Source organism: Mesoplodon densirostris, chromosome 14 (genome assembly GCF_025265405.1).
Source record: "Mesoplodon densirostris isolate mMesDen1 chromosome 14, mMesDen1 primary haplotype, whole genome shotgun sequence".
NCBI classification, from domain to species: domain Eukaryota; kingdom Metazoa; phylum Chordata; class Mammalia; order Artiodactyla; family Ziphiidae; genus Mesoplodon; species Mesoplodon densirostris.
In genome coordinates, this window is record NC_082674.1 from 59,517,617 (window position 1) to 59,534,874 (window position 17,258).

Genomic DNA, 17,258 nt, shown 5'->3' on the forward strand with positions numbered 1-17,258 from the left:
GGAGCTCTGGAATAGGAAGGATATCATAGATTAATTCTTGGCCTTTTGTACCCTGTAAGGTTAGCATTGACTGTGGCTTCCCAACCTGGCGTGAGGGCAGTTATGGGGAGAAAAGGGGCGCTGTGAGCTGGGTACACTCGCCTAGTAAAGGTGATTTTGGCAGGGTGCATCTTCTCCATTTCTAACCTTTTTTATTTTATTAATTTTTTAAGGATTAAGTAGTGTGTCTACTCCCTCTGAGGAAATGAATTATCCTTATTTCATTTTTTTCCCCACTGTTTGTCTTCTTTAGTTTACTCCACGTTAGTTCATAAACTGAAGCTCAGAAACTTAAAGGTATCAAGCAGAGAAAAGGGGCTGACCAGGTGTAGAATCCAAATCAGTCTGATCCCAAAACCCATGCTCTTAACCATATTAAACCACCTCCTTTAGTTGCATCTTAATGAAATAATTTAATGTTACCTCTCCAGCTTTTTGTTTTTAATATAAATTTATTTATTCATTTATTTCTGGCTGCGTTGGGTCTTCGTTGCTGTGAGCGGGGGCTACTCTTCATTGCCGTGTGCATGCTTCTCACTGCAGTGGCTTCTCTTGTTGCGGAGCACAGGCTCTAGGCCTGTGGGCTTCAGTAGTTGTGGCTCACGGCTCTAGAGCACAGGATCAGTAGTTGTGGCGCACCGGCTTAATTGCTCCACGGCATGTGGGATCTTCCCGGACCAGGGCTCAAACCTGTGTCCCATGCATTGGCAGGCGGATTCTTAACCACTGGGCCACCAGGGAGGCTCACCTCTCTAGCTTTAAGGGTGCTAACAGTCACTTGCATTTTGATATGTTGGATATAAAACACACTCCCCAGGGACTTCCCCGGTGGCGCAGTGGTTAAGAATCCGTCTGCCAGTGCAGGGGGTCGATCCCTGGTCCGGGAAGATCCCACAGGCTGCAGAGCAACTAAGCCCCTGTGCCACAACTACTGAGCCTGCACTCCGGAGTCCCCTAGCCACAACTCCTGAAGCCCAGGCTCCTAGAGCCGGTGCTCCGCAACAAGAGAAGCCACCGCACTACGAAGCCTGCGCACCGCAATACAGAGTAGCCCCCGCTTGCTGCAACTAGAGAAAGCCAGTGCGCTGCAGCGAAGACCCAACGCAACCAAAAGTAAAAAATAAATAAATAAAATCGATTCTTAAAAACACACACACACACACACACACACACACACACTCCCCAAAGCTACCTACCCTCTGTTAAATGAAATCCGAATTTGCCGATATACCCAACAGGTTCATTATGCGAGCATTCACCGAATACCTGCCGTGTGCCAGAACGATACTGGGTGTGAGTGCAAAGACCACTTAGACCCAGTCAGTGCCTTGTTTGAGTCCAATCGGGGAGGCAGATACGAACAAAGACTGTATAATAAGGGGAGAGCGCTGCTTCAAGTCCGAACCCGGGAGCTACTTGACCAGCAGCGAACCCAGGTAGTGGTAGAGAGAATGATCTGGAACTGCTCCGAACTCCCGTTTCCAAAGGTTTCCCCAAGGAAAGGGAACTCGGCTTTTCTCAAGGGAGAAGTGCAACTACGGGGAACTTTGGGGTACGTATAGTGCTGAGAGGGAAACGAAATGTGCCGTTCTGATTTCACTTTCCACTTTTCCGGCGTGAGAAAGTGCAGTGTCGCGGGAGGAAGCTTTGACTCTCGGCAAGAATTCCGGCCGCGGTGGTCGCAGGGCGTGTGCGGGAGAGGTCCCGGGGCGCGGCCCTCCGAGGGTGTAGGGGCGCCCGGGCACCGGAGACCTGGGAGTCCGACTGCTTCGACTCGAGGGAGCCCGAGCGGGGCCTGGCGGGGCCGGGCAAGCTGGGATCCAGGCTGGAGACAAAGCCGAGAGCGCGACGCGCAGTGCAGCCCCTCCCCGGGCGCCAGGCGCGGCGGTCCTGGCCCCGGCGTCCAGGTGCGCTTAGCCCGCGTAGGCTTTTCCGGTCTCGTGGGCAGAGAGGGACAACCAGGAACTCGGGCTCAGTCTCCACCCCGAAGCGGGGCGGGTCCGCCTGGGATAAGCCCTGCTGTCCGGCCCCGCCAGGGTGTGATCTCGGTGACCGCAGAGAAGGAGCGCTGTCCCGTCTCGGCCCCAGGGGTAAGGGGGTCCCGGGCTCCGGAAGGGGTGCAACAGCCCGGGAAGGCCTCGCGGGGGTGGCGGGTCGGGCGCCGCGCCGCTCCCAGGAGGGGGTGCCCGCGACCGGCCCGCGGGCCCGCCCGGGCAGGCACAGGGTGGAGCGAGCCGGACTCGCTCCGGGTGGGCAAGGGAGAGGCAAACACCGCCCTTATCCTTCCAGGAGGACCTCCAGAGCAGCTTATGCAGCTCAGGATGTACACCAGTTAGAGACCACCGCAGTTATTTATTGAGTTCATGTGCCAAGCACGGTGCTGGATTTAGGCATTACAAACAAGGGATTGAATAATATTGCCTGGAGCTGACTCAGTCCAACACCCAAGTTTTGCTTTTTTAATTCTTTCTTTACTCCGTTTAAGAAATGTACTCCTTTCTCCTAGTCTCTTACCCTTTCTCTCCGTGTGTACCTTCCTCTGCACAATGCCTGGCACATGGGAATCTGATATTATTATGAGATCCATGACCTGAGTCTGCCGATGGCACAGCCTCACTCTTTAGTCATGGTTTTAACCAGCTCGACTTCGGGACCAAAGAGGTTATTACTTTTCAACAATCTGCCCAACTTTAAGTGCTTCCCAAATTGATGCAAGTCTTCTGTAAGCTGTTGGGAGCATGTGGGTCCTGAGTAACCCACAGCTTTCATGAAAAGTGGGCATCTGCTCTCTCCAGCTGACAGTGGGAAGAATGAAGAGGGTCCCCCCCGCCAATGATCCATCCCATTGTCCATCAGTTCTAGAACCCTCCACCTCCTCCTTACATTGCAAGTAAATCTCTTGATAGGGAAGCCCTCGCTCTTTAGTTGCCCGGGAATTCTCAGATGACAGAGGTGGAAGAGCAAGCAGCAGAGGAAGGGGACAGGGATGAGGAAATGGGTAACCATAGCCGCCCAGGACCGGCTGACTTCCCAGAGCCCTTTCTGGCCAAGGCCGGATCCCCTACATCAGCTTAGGTCAGATTTCTATTGCTTTGGGCGTACACGTGCGGGCACAGACATACACACAACTACTGGATCAAAGGTGTCTGTGAATTTCCCTCCTAGATGTTCTTGCATTTGGTTAGGGATAATTTTTCTCTGAAAGCTATTTAGAGGGTAACATTGCAGTCAGGTCCGAGCACACCAGCCCTCAGTATCTGTAGGGTGAGAAGCCGCTTGGTCATCCTCAGACTGTATCTTGCGGCCCATTTCTTTGCTTATGTCTAGCCGCTCATTTGTTTCCCAGCCTTGCTCATCTGCTTGTAGACTAAGCCTGCTCTTCTCCAAGGGAGATGGAGGTGAGGGGCAGGCACCGGGATAACAGACCTTGTTCCAGGGAGTACTTGTAGCTTCAGAATAAACAAGAGGGGGAATTTTCCTTGGGTGTCAATTTTATCCAGGTATTTGAGGATAAAAACACTTTTCATACAAAAACAATTACAGATATACTTTGTAGTAGGATTCAAATTTTAGATACCTTCTTCGTATAAAACAGACACTTCTAAACTTTTTGCCTGGGCTTTGGGCTGCAGGGTGACCCAAACCTAACCTTTGGGAGTTTGCTTTTACTGCAGTTAGGGCTACTTATGGAGGCAGTTTGGTGGATGCTGCAGTATCCTCCCTGGAGGGACTTTGAGTAACAGCCATGCTAGGTTACTTGTTTAATCTTTATTTCAACCTGAGGCGGGGTTATTAAGCTTGTTTTACAGAAGAGGATCCCGAGGCTCCAAGTGGTGGTCCTTAGTCAAGGTCAGACCCTTTGCAAACAGATTTAAATCCAGCTGCTGGATACTAAAGCCTGTTCTGTTATCCTCTCTGTCCTACTGTGGCTCTGTCAGTGCTTGGTTCAGAGTGATTTGGCATTTGGATCTGTGGCTTCCTGGCTTATTAACTAAATCTTGACCAGTGTTTTTCTTTGCCTTTTCAACTTTCTTCTGGTCAAGCTGATATGTAAACCATAGTGGGAAGAACTGGACCTGGCAGTAGCGTGGGGATACAGGTGAATGGCCCTAAATTCGGGAAGGGCTTGGCTTATGGATGAGGGAATAGACTCACTCTTTGTGGCACTGGGCAGAGCTGGACAGGAATTTTTGGATGGCAGGTGCTGGTTGGACTTAAGGAAGTGGCTTTTGAAACCCGTAGGCTGGGTGACTTTGGAGCTGGCGGGAGTCTCTCACCAGAGATATCTGGGCAGAGGCCGAACAGCCCCTTTCTGATGGAGCTGGGAAGGGGACAAGGTCAAACTAAGATGACTTCTAAAGCCATAGTTTCCAAACTTCAGGTACATCCCTCTGGAAGCTTGCACAGCACACAGATTCTTGCCCCAAAAGTTCTGATCAGTATGACAGGATGGGACCCAGGAATCTGCCTGTCATTGGTTTTATTGGGAATAACTTGTTAGTGTTCAGTTATGTTTGAACTGGACAGAGAGCTTTGCTGTGGGAACCTGCACCACCACCTTTGAAGAGTTTATTTTAAAGGTTCAAGATGCTTGAGGTCATTCTGCTTCTTAGTCTGGACTGCTAGACATAAAACTCATGTGGAATATTTTATCCACAGTCAGCAGCAAGGATAAATTGCAGCCAAAGGCCAGACTGTAAATAACTCTGGAAAAGACCTTCACCTTTCCCCGCTCAACATCATTAACCCTTTAAGGCCTGGATATAACACAGCATGAACAGCCTGACTTGAAACAGATCAGGAGGCCCCATGAGTGGACTTTTGTCAAGTCATCAGAAAGACCTCCCTGCCCAGTCACTATGGATTCAATCCTCTGGGTTAAGGCACTCACTTCCCCCCACCACCCAACAGGTAACATTAAATTATTACCAGGAGCTGGTGTAGAGGGGCCCTGTGGTGAATGGGAACAAGTTCTCCTGATTCATGTGTAGTGGAGCCATCCCCTCTGGAGGAGGTCCTTAGTGGACACAAGCCCGGGGGTATCAACAGCCCCCAGCACCTGCCTTCTCACTCCTCTCCAAGGGGCTCAGGAAGGCATTTTCTGGATCCTGCTTAGCTTCAGCTTCTGTTATTGCTGCTTTTTGATGCTGTACAAGGACCCATTGACTCACTGGTTCTCAATCTTGTTAGAGTCACAGACCCCTTTGAAAATCTTTTCTTGTTTTATTTATTTATTCTTATTTTTTGGCCGTGCCACACAGCATGTGGGATCTTAGTTCCCCGACCAGGAACTGAACCCGTGCCCCCTGCAGTGGAAACGCAGAGTCTTAACCACTGGACTGCCAGAGAAGTCCCTGAGAATCTGATTAAAGCCACAAATCTTCTCTTGAGAAGAATAAACATGCATTTGACATTTCTCCATACAGTCTCAAGGGGTTTACAGACACCCTTCTAATCCCAACCATGGATGCCTAAACATTGTGTTAAGAATTGCCCTGAAATTTGTCAATGTTTCTCAAAATTTTAAAATCCATTTACTTTTGTTCCATCAATTTGAATACTAGGAATTTATCTTAAAGATATACTTGGACATGTGTGTGGAGACGTGTGTACAAGGATATATACATTGCAGCATTGTCTGTAGCACCAAAAGTTTGGAGACGATCTAAATATCTATCAGTAAGGGACTGGTTAAGTTATGGAACATCCATGCAGTACAATACAATGCAGCTGTTAAAAAGTGGTTCAGGTTGATAGGAACAGATATAGAATGATATTGGAGATATATATATATATTTAAAGCAAAATACAGGTTTACAAGATATGCTAACATTTCTGTATATAAGAATTGTGGTGGCTATTTATATTCTTAGGTACTTGTTAATGCATAAATACTTCTGAAAGGATACACAGGAAAATTATGACTGCCAATGTAGTTGGAGGGAGTTGAAGTACTTACAGACTTATCAACATATACTTTTTGGTACTATTTGAGTGTTTTTTTTTAATCATGTTCATGTATTGTCAGCTTTTTAAAACAGAGAGTTACAGATAGCACCTGTCCATTTAACACTGCTTGTGAAAAGGGAGAATGAAACAGAAATGAAGAATATACAATTATCAACTTTCCCAACCTTAAAATTAATATATGGTCATATACTTTCTTATTTGTATACAAAGAGCTAGCATGGAATGTGCTTTGGTTTCCAATGAGATGAAGTAGAATCGCTCATACATTTCATTTGGCTATACTTTAACTGGTTGCAAAAATATTGTAAGGTGCCTTGACTTGCATGGTGGGGAAAGTTCTGCATTTAAATGGTCCGATGGTTCTATGTATTTTTAGCTGAAGAAGCAGAGAGAGGAGGTAGATGGGATAAGTCACAGCTTGTAGACTAGATAGACCTGCTGGGGCAGGGTGCTTTGTCAGAAAAAGTCCTCACAGTGATATCAGGTCATGGGCACTCAGAGACTTGGCTTTGGCTTCAGAGCCTGGACCTCCTTCTGCAGCTCAGTCTGTGAGGTCTCTGCCTGTCTGTAGGCTGAAACCTAGTGTCCCTATGAGCCTGACCCTGTGCCAAACACCTGGCATGTTATTTAAAAAAAATTTTTCACCTATGTTCGGTGGGTCCTGCTAATGTCGTCTCCATTATACTGATGCAGAAACTGAGGCACAAAGGGATTGAGGAATTTGCTCGACATCACATACTAGCAAGTGGTAGAGCCAAGATTTGAACTTGGCAGTCTGATTCTGTCTCCTGTGCTTACTACTCTGTTATACTATATAATGGGTTAAAAGTGGGGAATCAGCGTGAGAAGGCAGGGCTGGTAGATTATGCTGACTACGGGGTTGGACTTTTCCAGAGGTAAAGAGGTAGAGGCTATGTCCAGACCACTGGTCCAAGATGGATTTGATGTCGCCTGGGTCATTCTAAGTAGGCAGGGAGTCCCAGCTGTTAGGTGAGGACTGGAGCAGACATCAAGCCAGGATGATGTGCTGTGTCATGATGCTGGTGGTGCATCCCTATGGGAGCAAGACTTGGGGCAGCATCTAGGGGCAACAGAGGCAGCTCAGCACCTCAGAGAAGGGTCTTCAGGGGGTAGGCAGGATGTCAGTGACCCCCGCCAAATGGAAAAAGGTTCATTCATTTATTATACAGTGTGACATATGCTAGATATTCAAGGATAAAATACCCAGACCCCATCCTTAGGGAGACAAACAAGCAAATCAACAATTTAAAAAATCGTAAGATTGCATGATAAATGATTTGATACACTATGCACAGGCTGCCATAGAACTGAGTGGGTATACCTAACTCCATCCTGGGTGGTCAGAGGAGGCTTCCTGGAGGAGGAACCATCCTGGAGGTGGGCTAGGAGAAGAAGGGCTTATGGCCCTCAGAAATTAAGGCCATTCTGTAGGCCCATGGGAGACAGGACCAATTATTGGGGGATAGGTCTTAGAGAGTCCAGAGATCCCATAGTACAAACTGCTGGCCTAGGTTATAAATCCCTGTTTTCTTTTGCACCTGCTCCAATGCTTAGCACAGTTATGTGATAAATGTTTTTAAATAAAAAGGAAGCTCTGGGTACCAGGAAGGAAATCAAGTCAGAGATTCAGCCTTGGAAACACAAGACTCCCTGCTTCCCTGCCCTACACTAGGCCAACTCTTTAAGGTTTGGCTTGGACATAGTCTTCATCCCTGATTGGCTTAATCTGGGTGAGGGGTCTCCCCTGGGTGCTCCTGTCTCCCTGTGATTCCCCTACCACAGGAATGTTCACACTTTTGTGCCTGATTACAGGCCTGTGCCCTCCCCTCAGCTTTGAGCTCCTCTGAGGGCAGGGCCATGTGCCCCCCGTCCTCTGGCCCAGTGCACAGTAGGTGCTCACCAAAGGGAGGCTGAATGAATGTGCTATTTTTCATGGCCTGGAAAATTCAGTCCAACCTCCAAGCCCCACAGAATGACCCATTTTTGAAAATGACTGTTCCAGCCTTTATCTCTACTCTCTTCATGTCCTTAAACCAGCCCAACTCCACACGTAATGCATTTGACCCTTGAACAACGCGGGGGTTGTTCACTTCCTGCCCAGTTGAAAATCCACGTATCACTTTACAGTCCATCTGCTTATCCTTGGTTCCCAGTATCCTTGGTTCTACACCCGAGGATTCAACCATCTGTGGATGGTGTACTGGTGCAGGAGAATTTAGTGAAAAAAGCTCGGGTATAAGTGGCCCTGGGGAAGTTCAAGCCTGTATTGTTCAAGGGTCAACTATACTCTTTTCCAAATAAGTCTTACCATTCATAATCAGAGCTGAGGCTTCATTTTTACTGTCCTTGCCTACAGACCTCTTTGCTGTTTAAATCCTGTCTGCCTTTCTAAGCTTTAATCAAATGAGAGCTTTTTGACTCTCTTGGGTGGTGGTGGGACGACTTAGTCTGTAGTCTCTTGCTACCCTGAAGGTCTTGTAATAGTTGCCGAGTGCTGCTTTGTCATTGGATTGGTTATATACCTGTTTTGTTTCTCTTACTAGCTTACATGCTCCTTGAGAGCAAGATCTTCTTCATCTCTGTTCCTCTCACAATGCCTAGTACCTGATTGGGGCAAAATAACTATTTAAGTAAAGATGATGAGTGCCTGCCCACACAGCAAGTGGCAGTTTTGGAATGGGGGGGTCTCATGCAGGGACTACCTAAATGAGAATCAGGGCCTGGAACTGGGTGTGAGGAGAATAAGCAGGGGTGCTTATTGGAACTTGATTATATAAGGTCTTTGAGCCCCACCCAAGATTTACTGACTCAAGCTCTAGAGTCTAGCATCCCCCAAATCCATTTTTCTAAACACTCCCTGAGTGATTTTCGTGCACACTAAAGTTCGAGGACTTTTCCCAGGTACCGTTCTAGGTGCTTTACCCTCTGTACTAATTAGAATCTTTTTCAAGCCATAGCTCCAGACGCCAAGTCCTGACATCATCCAAGGCCAGAAGGAAGGAGGAAGTTGGTAGGCTGACTCGATATCTTTTTTAGCCTGAGGGATGCTCTGTCTCCAAGCCCCTTGGCAGGTTTGCCTTTATTTCTCATTGGCCAGAGTGTGTCACATGGCCACTCATAGACCATTGTGGTGGTTGGAATGGGCTTGCCTTGGACCAGTCATTATTTCTTCCTGGGGAGTCTCACCTTCCTGGTTTACCAAACCCAGTCTGTCAACTCATTGAACGTTCTCTTAATGAGGAAGGAGGGTATGAGGGGGATTGACATTATTGCTAATCCTGGCAGAAATCCTGCACAATAGACACAACTATCTCAGATTTATGCCAGAATAAACTGGCTCTCATAGTGGGGTTGAATCTTGGAGCAGGGACTGGAGCTCCGCCCTTATTCTGGATTCCTAGCCTCCTACCTCCAATGCTGAATGTCCTCCTTTATAGCCTAGACTAGCACTCACATGTAGGAAGAGACTTGAATTTGGAGTTTCACAGATCTTATAAATTAACAGATCAGGCCTGCCAGAAGTAAAGCGTGTTTGCAGTGGGTGGTTTTGAGAGCTCTGCTGTTTAAATAATCTTTGCCAAACATATTTCCTGAGTCATATTTATGCATAGCTATGCTTGTATATATTAAATGGTGTTAATGTTATGATACCCCCCGCTTCCATTAATAAAATTTTGCCTGTTTTTCCCCCCACTACCTTATTCTTGATGGGGAATCTACACTTATAAAATGCCCATGGGATGGTTTAGGGACCATTTTAGGCATCAGTAGTTGGAATCTAGAATCATTACTCTAAAGCAGTGGTTCTCAAATTTGAGAATGCATCAGAATCACCTGGTGGGCTTCTTAAAAACTAAATTGCTGGGCCCCAGCCCCAGAGTTTTGGATTCTGTAGGTCTGAGGTTGGGCCTGAGAATTTACACTTTTAACAAATTCTCAGTTGATGGTGACGTTCTTGGTCTGGGAACCACACTTTCACAGCCACTAGGTTGTATGAACTTCTTTTAGGTTGAAATACTGGTCTGGATTTATTGAAAAGATAAGCGTCGTGGGATTTTAATCATGCAAATGGCGCCTTCTACCTTTTTCAGGTTCTTTTGTGCTCCCTATTAAAGCTGCCCTGTGACCTCCCCACCAGAGCCATGCTTTGGGTGGACTGGATTCCCAGGGTTTTCTGTACTTCAGTGAATTTGGGGAAGGCTTATTCCTCAGAAGTGAGAAGATCCACACACCCTCCCTCCAGGCCAAGCATGGTTGTCTGGGCACTAAAGGTGGCCTTAAATATTGGTCTTAAATTCCTGCTTTTACCTTAAGAAGGAATGAATTTCTGATATGTGTTCAAACATATTGATAGAAGAACTTTGAGAACATTATGCCAGGTGAAATAATCCAGACACAAAAGAACAAATATGATTCCACATATAGGAGATGCCCAGAAAAGCCAAATTCAAATTCATTGAGACAGGAAGTAGAATGATGGTTAGCCAAGGCTGGGGTGAGGGGGGAATATCGAGTTATTATTTAATGGGTACAGGGTTTCTGTTTGGGATGTGGTGATGGTTGCATGATATTGGGAATGTAATTAATGCCACTGAACTGTACACTTAAAAATTGTTAAAATGGTAAGTTTTGTTATGCATATTTTACCACAATTAAAAAGAAAATCATCCTTCATCTCTCTTCTCCCAGTGGTGTGCTGGAGCGTTCTTGTATCAATCCATCAGAGATGGTTGTTAAATGTTCAGGGGTTTTGCAAGCTGATTGTTAAATATAGCCACGATTTAAAATTCAATTAGGGCTTCCCTGGTGGCGCAGTGGTTAAGAATCCACCTGCCAATGCAGGGGACATGGATTCGAGTCCTGGTCTGGGAAGATCCCACATGCCATGGAGCAACTAAGCCTGGGGGCCACAACTACTGAGCCTGCGTGCCACAGCTACTGAAGCCTGCGCTCCTAGAGCTCTTGCTCTGCAACAAGAGAAGCCACCGCAATGAGAAGCCCACGCACTGCAAGGAAGAGTAGCCCCCGCTCGCTGCAACTAGAGAAAGCCCGCATGCAGCAACGAAGACCCAACACAGCCAAAAATAAATAAATAAAATAAATCAATTAAAAAAATTCAGTTAAATGAACTTAGGCGTAAATACATTGCATTAAAATAGACATATTTATAAATAAGTTTTATGTATTTATATATTTATTTTTAAATAAGTTTTATTTAAAACAGCCCATCACTTTCCAATTATTTTACTACATTTTACTATTATATATGGTCTCTTATGTCTGTGTGGTGGAAATACTATATAATGGTGTAATGCTGTCTACTTATTCCCAGCTCCAAGTTCAGTGACACCACATAAGTAAGTTGTAATTGGTCATGTTGGAAATATTTACACCAAAGAAATGGAGACAAACCAGGGGTTTCTTTCCCTGGAGAGCCGGCTGTTAGTTTATTAGCACACCCCTGGTGTCCTCATGTCTCGCTGGTGGAGCAGGGTTGGAGTAAGCTTGTAGGGATAAAGCACCAGCTACTTGGGATCTTCCAGCCACACTTTCTTGAATTGAATTCTAGCTGTTTCCAAATAGCCACGTCATTGGGTGTTTTCCCCATGCCTAAAAAAGAAGACGTGATGGCTAAGTTTAGTGGGTAAGAAACTGGATGAGTCATATAGTAAGTGAGTGACTTTAACCTCCTGGGCAAGAGTTTCCTCAAATGGAACATGAAAGGGATGGGAGAAAAACTAGTAGAAATAAAATAAAGAGGGGAAGAGAGACTTTTTAAAAAAGTTTTCATTATGGACTTTTCCCCACATATACCCAAAGTGGGAGAACAGTAAAATGAAGCCCCATATACCTGTTCCTCACCCAGCTCAACAATTATCAACATTTCACCAAAAAAGAGACTTTTCTAACCATTGAAGTAATAATAAGAGGGAAGAGTACGAAGGAAAGGACAGGAAGAGTACAAAGTACAAAGGTATGATTTACAGTTTTTCTCTCGAATTTTGAGTGTACTAAAAGGAGAATATGAAATTGGAAAGATACATAATAAATTCTTGATATAAAATATTAAATTTTATAATATATTCATAATTTCTAGAAATGTGTTAGAGAAGCAGCAAGATCCCAAAAATGGGCAAAAAATGCAAACAAATAATTCACAAAGAAGGATACAAGTGGAAAAAGAGAAGAGAGTGTTCCTGCTACTCATTCAAAAAAGCAAGTTAAACCAACGGTAAGGTTCAATACTATACCTCCTAAATATTAAATTATAAATAAATAGTAAATAAATAAATAAAGCAAGCAAACAAGCTTATGGCTGGCTGGGATTTGGATATCCTTTTAACTTTGGAGGACAACTGGAAATATAATTATCAGATATCACAAGGAATAGGTCAAAAGAAGAATAAAATCTACAATGCTAACTCTAAAGATTGTAGTCATAGCATAAAAAAACCTGAACAACCAATAGTAGAGGGACATTGAATAAATTATATCAATACGGTGGAAGAATATAAATTTAGTAAAATAATAAATATGATTGTGTAGAATTAGGAAAATTAAGAGGAGAGAGTAGAACATAAAATGATATACACACTGTGATTACAACTGTGCTAAAAGGTTGGAACAAACCGAAGTGAAAGTTGATGGTAAGTTTACATTTTTTTAAATGACCTTTTCAGTGCTTAAAGTTGACTTAATAATTTACAAAATAAAATCAAAGGGGGAAATAGATGTGCTTACTTAAGACCTTATAGTCTCTAAAATTCTATGAAAGTTGATCTTTTCCATTTGTAGGAAAGATCCATAATTATTAGCACTGCACTGGCAAATTCTACCTCTGCCCACATTCTCACTGGGTTTGGGAAACAAGTTTATCAGACCATGCAGGCAACTTAAATAATAACAACTGGAGAGAAACAGAGGTGACAAAATTAATGCTAACTATCCTGGGTCCATACGTCATTGTTACAATTACAAAATCCTGAGGTTGCTAAAACAGAAATAAAACCAAATAATAAATTTTCTGCCATGTACATTTTATAATAAATAAAGGTTATTTTTTAAAAGCTTCCCAGTATTTTCTGTTTTATCTTTTCTGTTTTATCTTTTCTGTGATCTCTTAAGGTGTTTAAAAAAATTTTTTTTTTGGCTTCGTTTGGTCTTAGTTGCAGCATGCGCTGGGGTGGTTGTTGATGCATGCGGGATCTTTCATTGCAGCTCCTGGGCTTCTCTCTAGTTGTGGTGCGGGGGTTTTCTCTTCTCAAATTGTGGCGTGTGGGCTACAGAGTGCGTGGGCTCTGTAGTTTGCAGCTCGCGGGCTCTCTAGTTGAGGCGCTGTGAGCTCAGTAGTTGCGGCGCATGGGCTTAGTTGCCCCGCGGCACGTGGGATCTTAGTTCCCCGACCAGGGATCAAACCCGCGTCCCCTGCATTGTAAGGTGGATTCTTTACCACTGGACCACCAGGGAAGTCTCTCTTAAGGTGTTAATATTAGATTTTTTATGATCTCTGCAGATAGTCTCGATGTCTTTTAGAAGGACTCCTGCTGGAGGATTTATTTTTATGGGGGAAAAAATAGTTGAATCCAAACAGTAGTGAAAAGAATATTATTTAGATGTGATTTGGTAAGCCCTCTTAAATACACATGAGTGTTTTAAAAATAAAATCTCTTGGAACGGGACTTCCTAGGTGGAGCAGTGGTTAAGAATCCGCCTGCCAATGCAGGGGACACGGGTTCGAGCCCTGGTCCAGGAAGATCCCACATGCCACAGAGCAACTAAGCCCACGCGCCACAACTACTGAGCCTGCGAGCCGCAACTACTGAAGCCCGTGCGCCTAGAGCCCTTGCTCTGCAAAAAGAGAAGCCACTGCAATGAGAAGCCCACGCACCGCAACGACGAGTAGCCCCCGCTCGCCACAACTAGAGAAAGCCGGTGCCGGTGCGCAGCAACGAAGACCAAACGCAGCCAAAAAAAAAGAAAAAAAAAAAAAAGTCACTGTTTTTCAAAAGTAAATTTCTTATAAAATTAAATTAAAAAAAATCTCTTGCCACTTGGGAGGGAGGAAAAGGGTGATCATAGAAAATTAATATCAGCCTTGATGTGCTGAATACAGAATATTTAAGCCAAACTCTTTAGTCTCAAAGGATTTCTTGATGTTATTATGCTAATCATTTTCTCCTCCTGTTTAGAATGTGTTCTTCTGCCAATGGTTCCCTGAATGTTTCTTATGAATAATTAAGTGGGTTATTTTCAGGGATAAGCTTTGCCTTTAAATATTCTGAGGCTTTTGTTCTTTTGTCATAGACCCATAATGTGTTTCTTTTGTCATAGACCCATAATGTGTTTTTCTTTCTTTTTTTAACAAATGGGGAAATTAAGGCACCAAGAAGATAAATAATTTTCTTGGTGAGATCTAAAAGAGATAATCTGAGATAATCATTCACGTAAAGTGTTTAGAACAGTGTCTGACACATTATAAGTGCTCAACAATAGCTATCTCAATTATTATTACACAAGGTATGTAATAGAAATATAAAGTGAGACACAAATGTAAGTTTGAATTACCTAGTAGTCACATTTTAAAAAATAAAAAGATACAGGTGAAATTAATAATATCAATTATCTTACCCAATAGATTCCAAGTATTATCATTTCAATGTATAATCAGTGTAAGAAATTATTAATGAGATATTTTACAGGATTCTTTTCGTACTAAGTCTTAACAAACTGGTGTGTATTTTACACTGACAGAACATCTGAATTCTATTGCTGAAGTTTCATCAGACATACTTGATCTGTATTTAGATTTAATAAAGTTTAGTTTTCATGTAGATTCACATACTCACATTATTTCAACCATACATAAAAGTTTTCCAAAAAACTTAAGTACCAAAAAATAATTTTCCTGTAATATTTGCATCCACATTGAAAAAACTGGTTCATCTTTTTTAGAATTGATTTGACTTTAAAATGAAAAGCATATCACTTTATTTTTTTATTTTTTATTTTTAAGAATTATTTATTTACTTACTTACTTATTTTGGCTGTGCTGGGTTTTAGTTGTGGCATGCAGGATCTTTTCAGTTACAGCATGTGGGATCTAATTCCCTGACAAGGAATGGAACCCAGGCCCCCTGCATTGGGAGTGCAGAGTCTTCCCCACTGGACCATTAGGGAAGTCCTAGCATATCACTTTTAAAACTGCACCTGTCCCAGTTAATTCACTAACTCTTATGCCAACTGAATCTCTTTTTCCTTACTGTGCCAGTCATAATGCTTCTGCCTCTCCACTCAATTCCACATCAGTAAGCTGCCTTCATTTAAAATTTTTAAATGTGTCCATAGCTATTTTTTCACACTAGAAAATGTTTTAATTAAAATAAGTATTTAAATGTGATTACAAACTTTACATAGATATCACTGTAATTCATGCTGTCTGCAAGACATATTCAAATAAACACATTGAAAATGTTGAATCAATCCTTAGATAGTATCAGTCAAAGTGAATCAATCCGTTGACACCAAGTGGATTGGCGGTATGATTAGATGTAAAACTAGAACAGATGCAACGTGCCTGACATGCGCACTGCACAGTGCAATGGTTAAAGTGAAATGTGACCCCACCAAAACATTGCAGCTGTGTGTTATGGAAAAATATCTTATACTGCCTCAATTTAAAACTTTAAACTTAATTAAAATTGAACAAAATTTAAAGTTATTTTCTCTGTCACACTAGCTGCATTTCAGTTACTCATAACCACTTGTGGCTCGTGGCTGTGGCATTGCACGGCACAGGTATAGACTGTGTCTGTCAAGGATAGGGTGGACGGGACACTTTGGTCCCATTCTGTGCACCATTTTGTGTTGGCATCAGCTTTTTTTTTTAATTTATTTATTCATTTAATTTAATTTTTTTTTTGTCTGCATTGTGTCTTTGCTTGCACCCAGGTTTTCTCTAGTTGCTGAGAGCGGGGGCTACTCTTTGTTGCAGCGCTCAGGCTTCTCATTGCGGTGGCTTCTCTTGTTGCAGAGCACAGGCTCTAGGTGCGCGGGCTTCAATAGTTGTGGCACACAGGCTTCAGTAGTTAGGGCTCGCAGGGTCTAGAGCTCAGGCTCAGTAGTTGTGGCGCACGGGCTTAGTTGCTCTGCGGCATGTAGGATCTTCCTGGACTAGGGCTCGAACCTGTGTCCCCTGCATTGGCAGGTGGATTCTTAACCATCGTGCCACCAGGAAAGCCCAGCATCAGCTTTAAGCAGGAGAGAAGGTTGTTTGTACAGTGCCTGATCGAATTCCCACCTCTAGCTGGTTTTCTCTTTGTTTCTTTCTGCCTCTCCGAGGTAGCATCTTTTCCTACCCACAATGCCTGATTCTCTGATATATAAATGATGCATTTCCGCCAGGGTTCTTTTCACTGGTCACCTTTCCCTGCCTCTACTCTGCCTCTTGTCTGGTTTGGGGATGAATAGGGTGAGTTAAGCGTCCACCTCACAGCTTCTCAACTCAGGTGGCTGGGCTGGGCTGGGGTTTTCTGGATGGATCCCCACATCAGACAGCTGATGGGGGTGTGTAACCCGTCTCCCCACTATCTCCCTCTCTCTCTCTCTCTCTCTCTCACACACACACACACACACTCACTCCATCTGCCTCAAGTTAGTTTCAGTTCCTCTCAGCTTCTGACATTGTCTCATGTCGGTCCTAGAGCTTTGGGTTTTGTCACAGAGTTTCTTCCATTGCCTCCCTGTGCCTTCATGAGTTTTTTTAAAATTTAATTTAATTTAATTTTTTTAAATACAGCAGGTTCTTATTAGTTACCTATTTTATACATATTAGTATATATATGTCAATCCCAATCTCCCAATTCATCCCACCACCGCCCCCACTTCGTGAGGTTTTTAATGAAAAAACTGGGAGAGGCGGCATCAGAAATAGCAAGTTCCCTGTGTGAATCAGACATCCACTGTGGGAGAATTTTAACAGTTCTGTTTTTGTATTCTTTCAGAGTCAGCTTAAACTCTGGAAAGATTTGGAAATAGAACCCTGCGCTGGCCCACTGAGGGAGCGTCTGATCCGGGGGGGTGGGGGGTGGAACTGCCCACAGAGCTAGACCTTGCATATTTGCAGGGTGTGAAGGTGCCAGAAGAAAATGTGACATTTAAGAGAGCAGTGTTTATTCTCTGCTCGCTTCCAGATCTCCAAGGTTGAAGCAGTGTAAATCTGTGAAGGAAAA

At 43.9% G+C, this 17,258-nt stretch overlaps 1 protein-coding gene across 1 annotated transcript in view; it reads left to right on the forward strand.

Annotated features, from left to right (window-relative positions):
* Nucleotides 1–2,002: 2,002 nt before the first annotated feature.
* The window catches only part of ANXA4 (annexin A4), a 75,323-nt gene continuing 60,067 nt past the window's right edge, over nucleotides 2,003–17,258 (forward strand). Inside the window, exon 1 of the mRNA XM_060117032.1 lies at nucleotides 2,003–2,129. The gene's annotated coding sequence lies outside the window, so the exon portion shown is untranslated. The remainder of the gene's footprint in view (nucleotides 2,130–17,258) is intronic.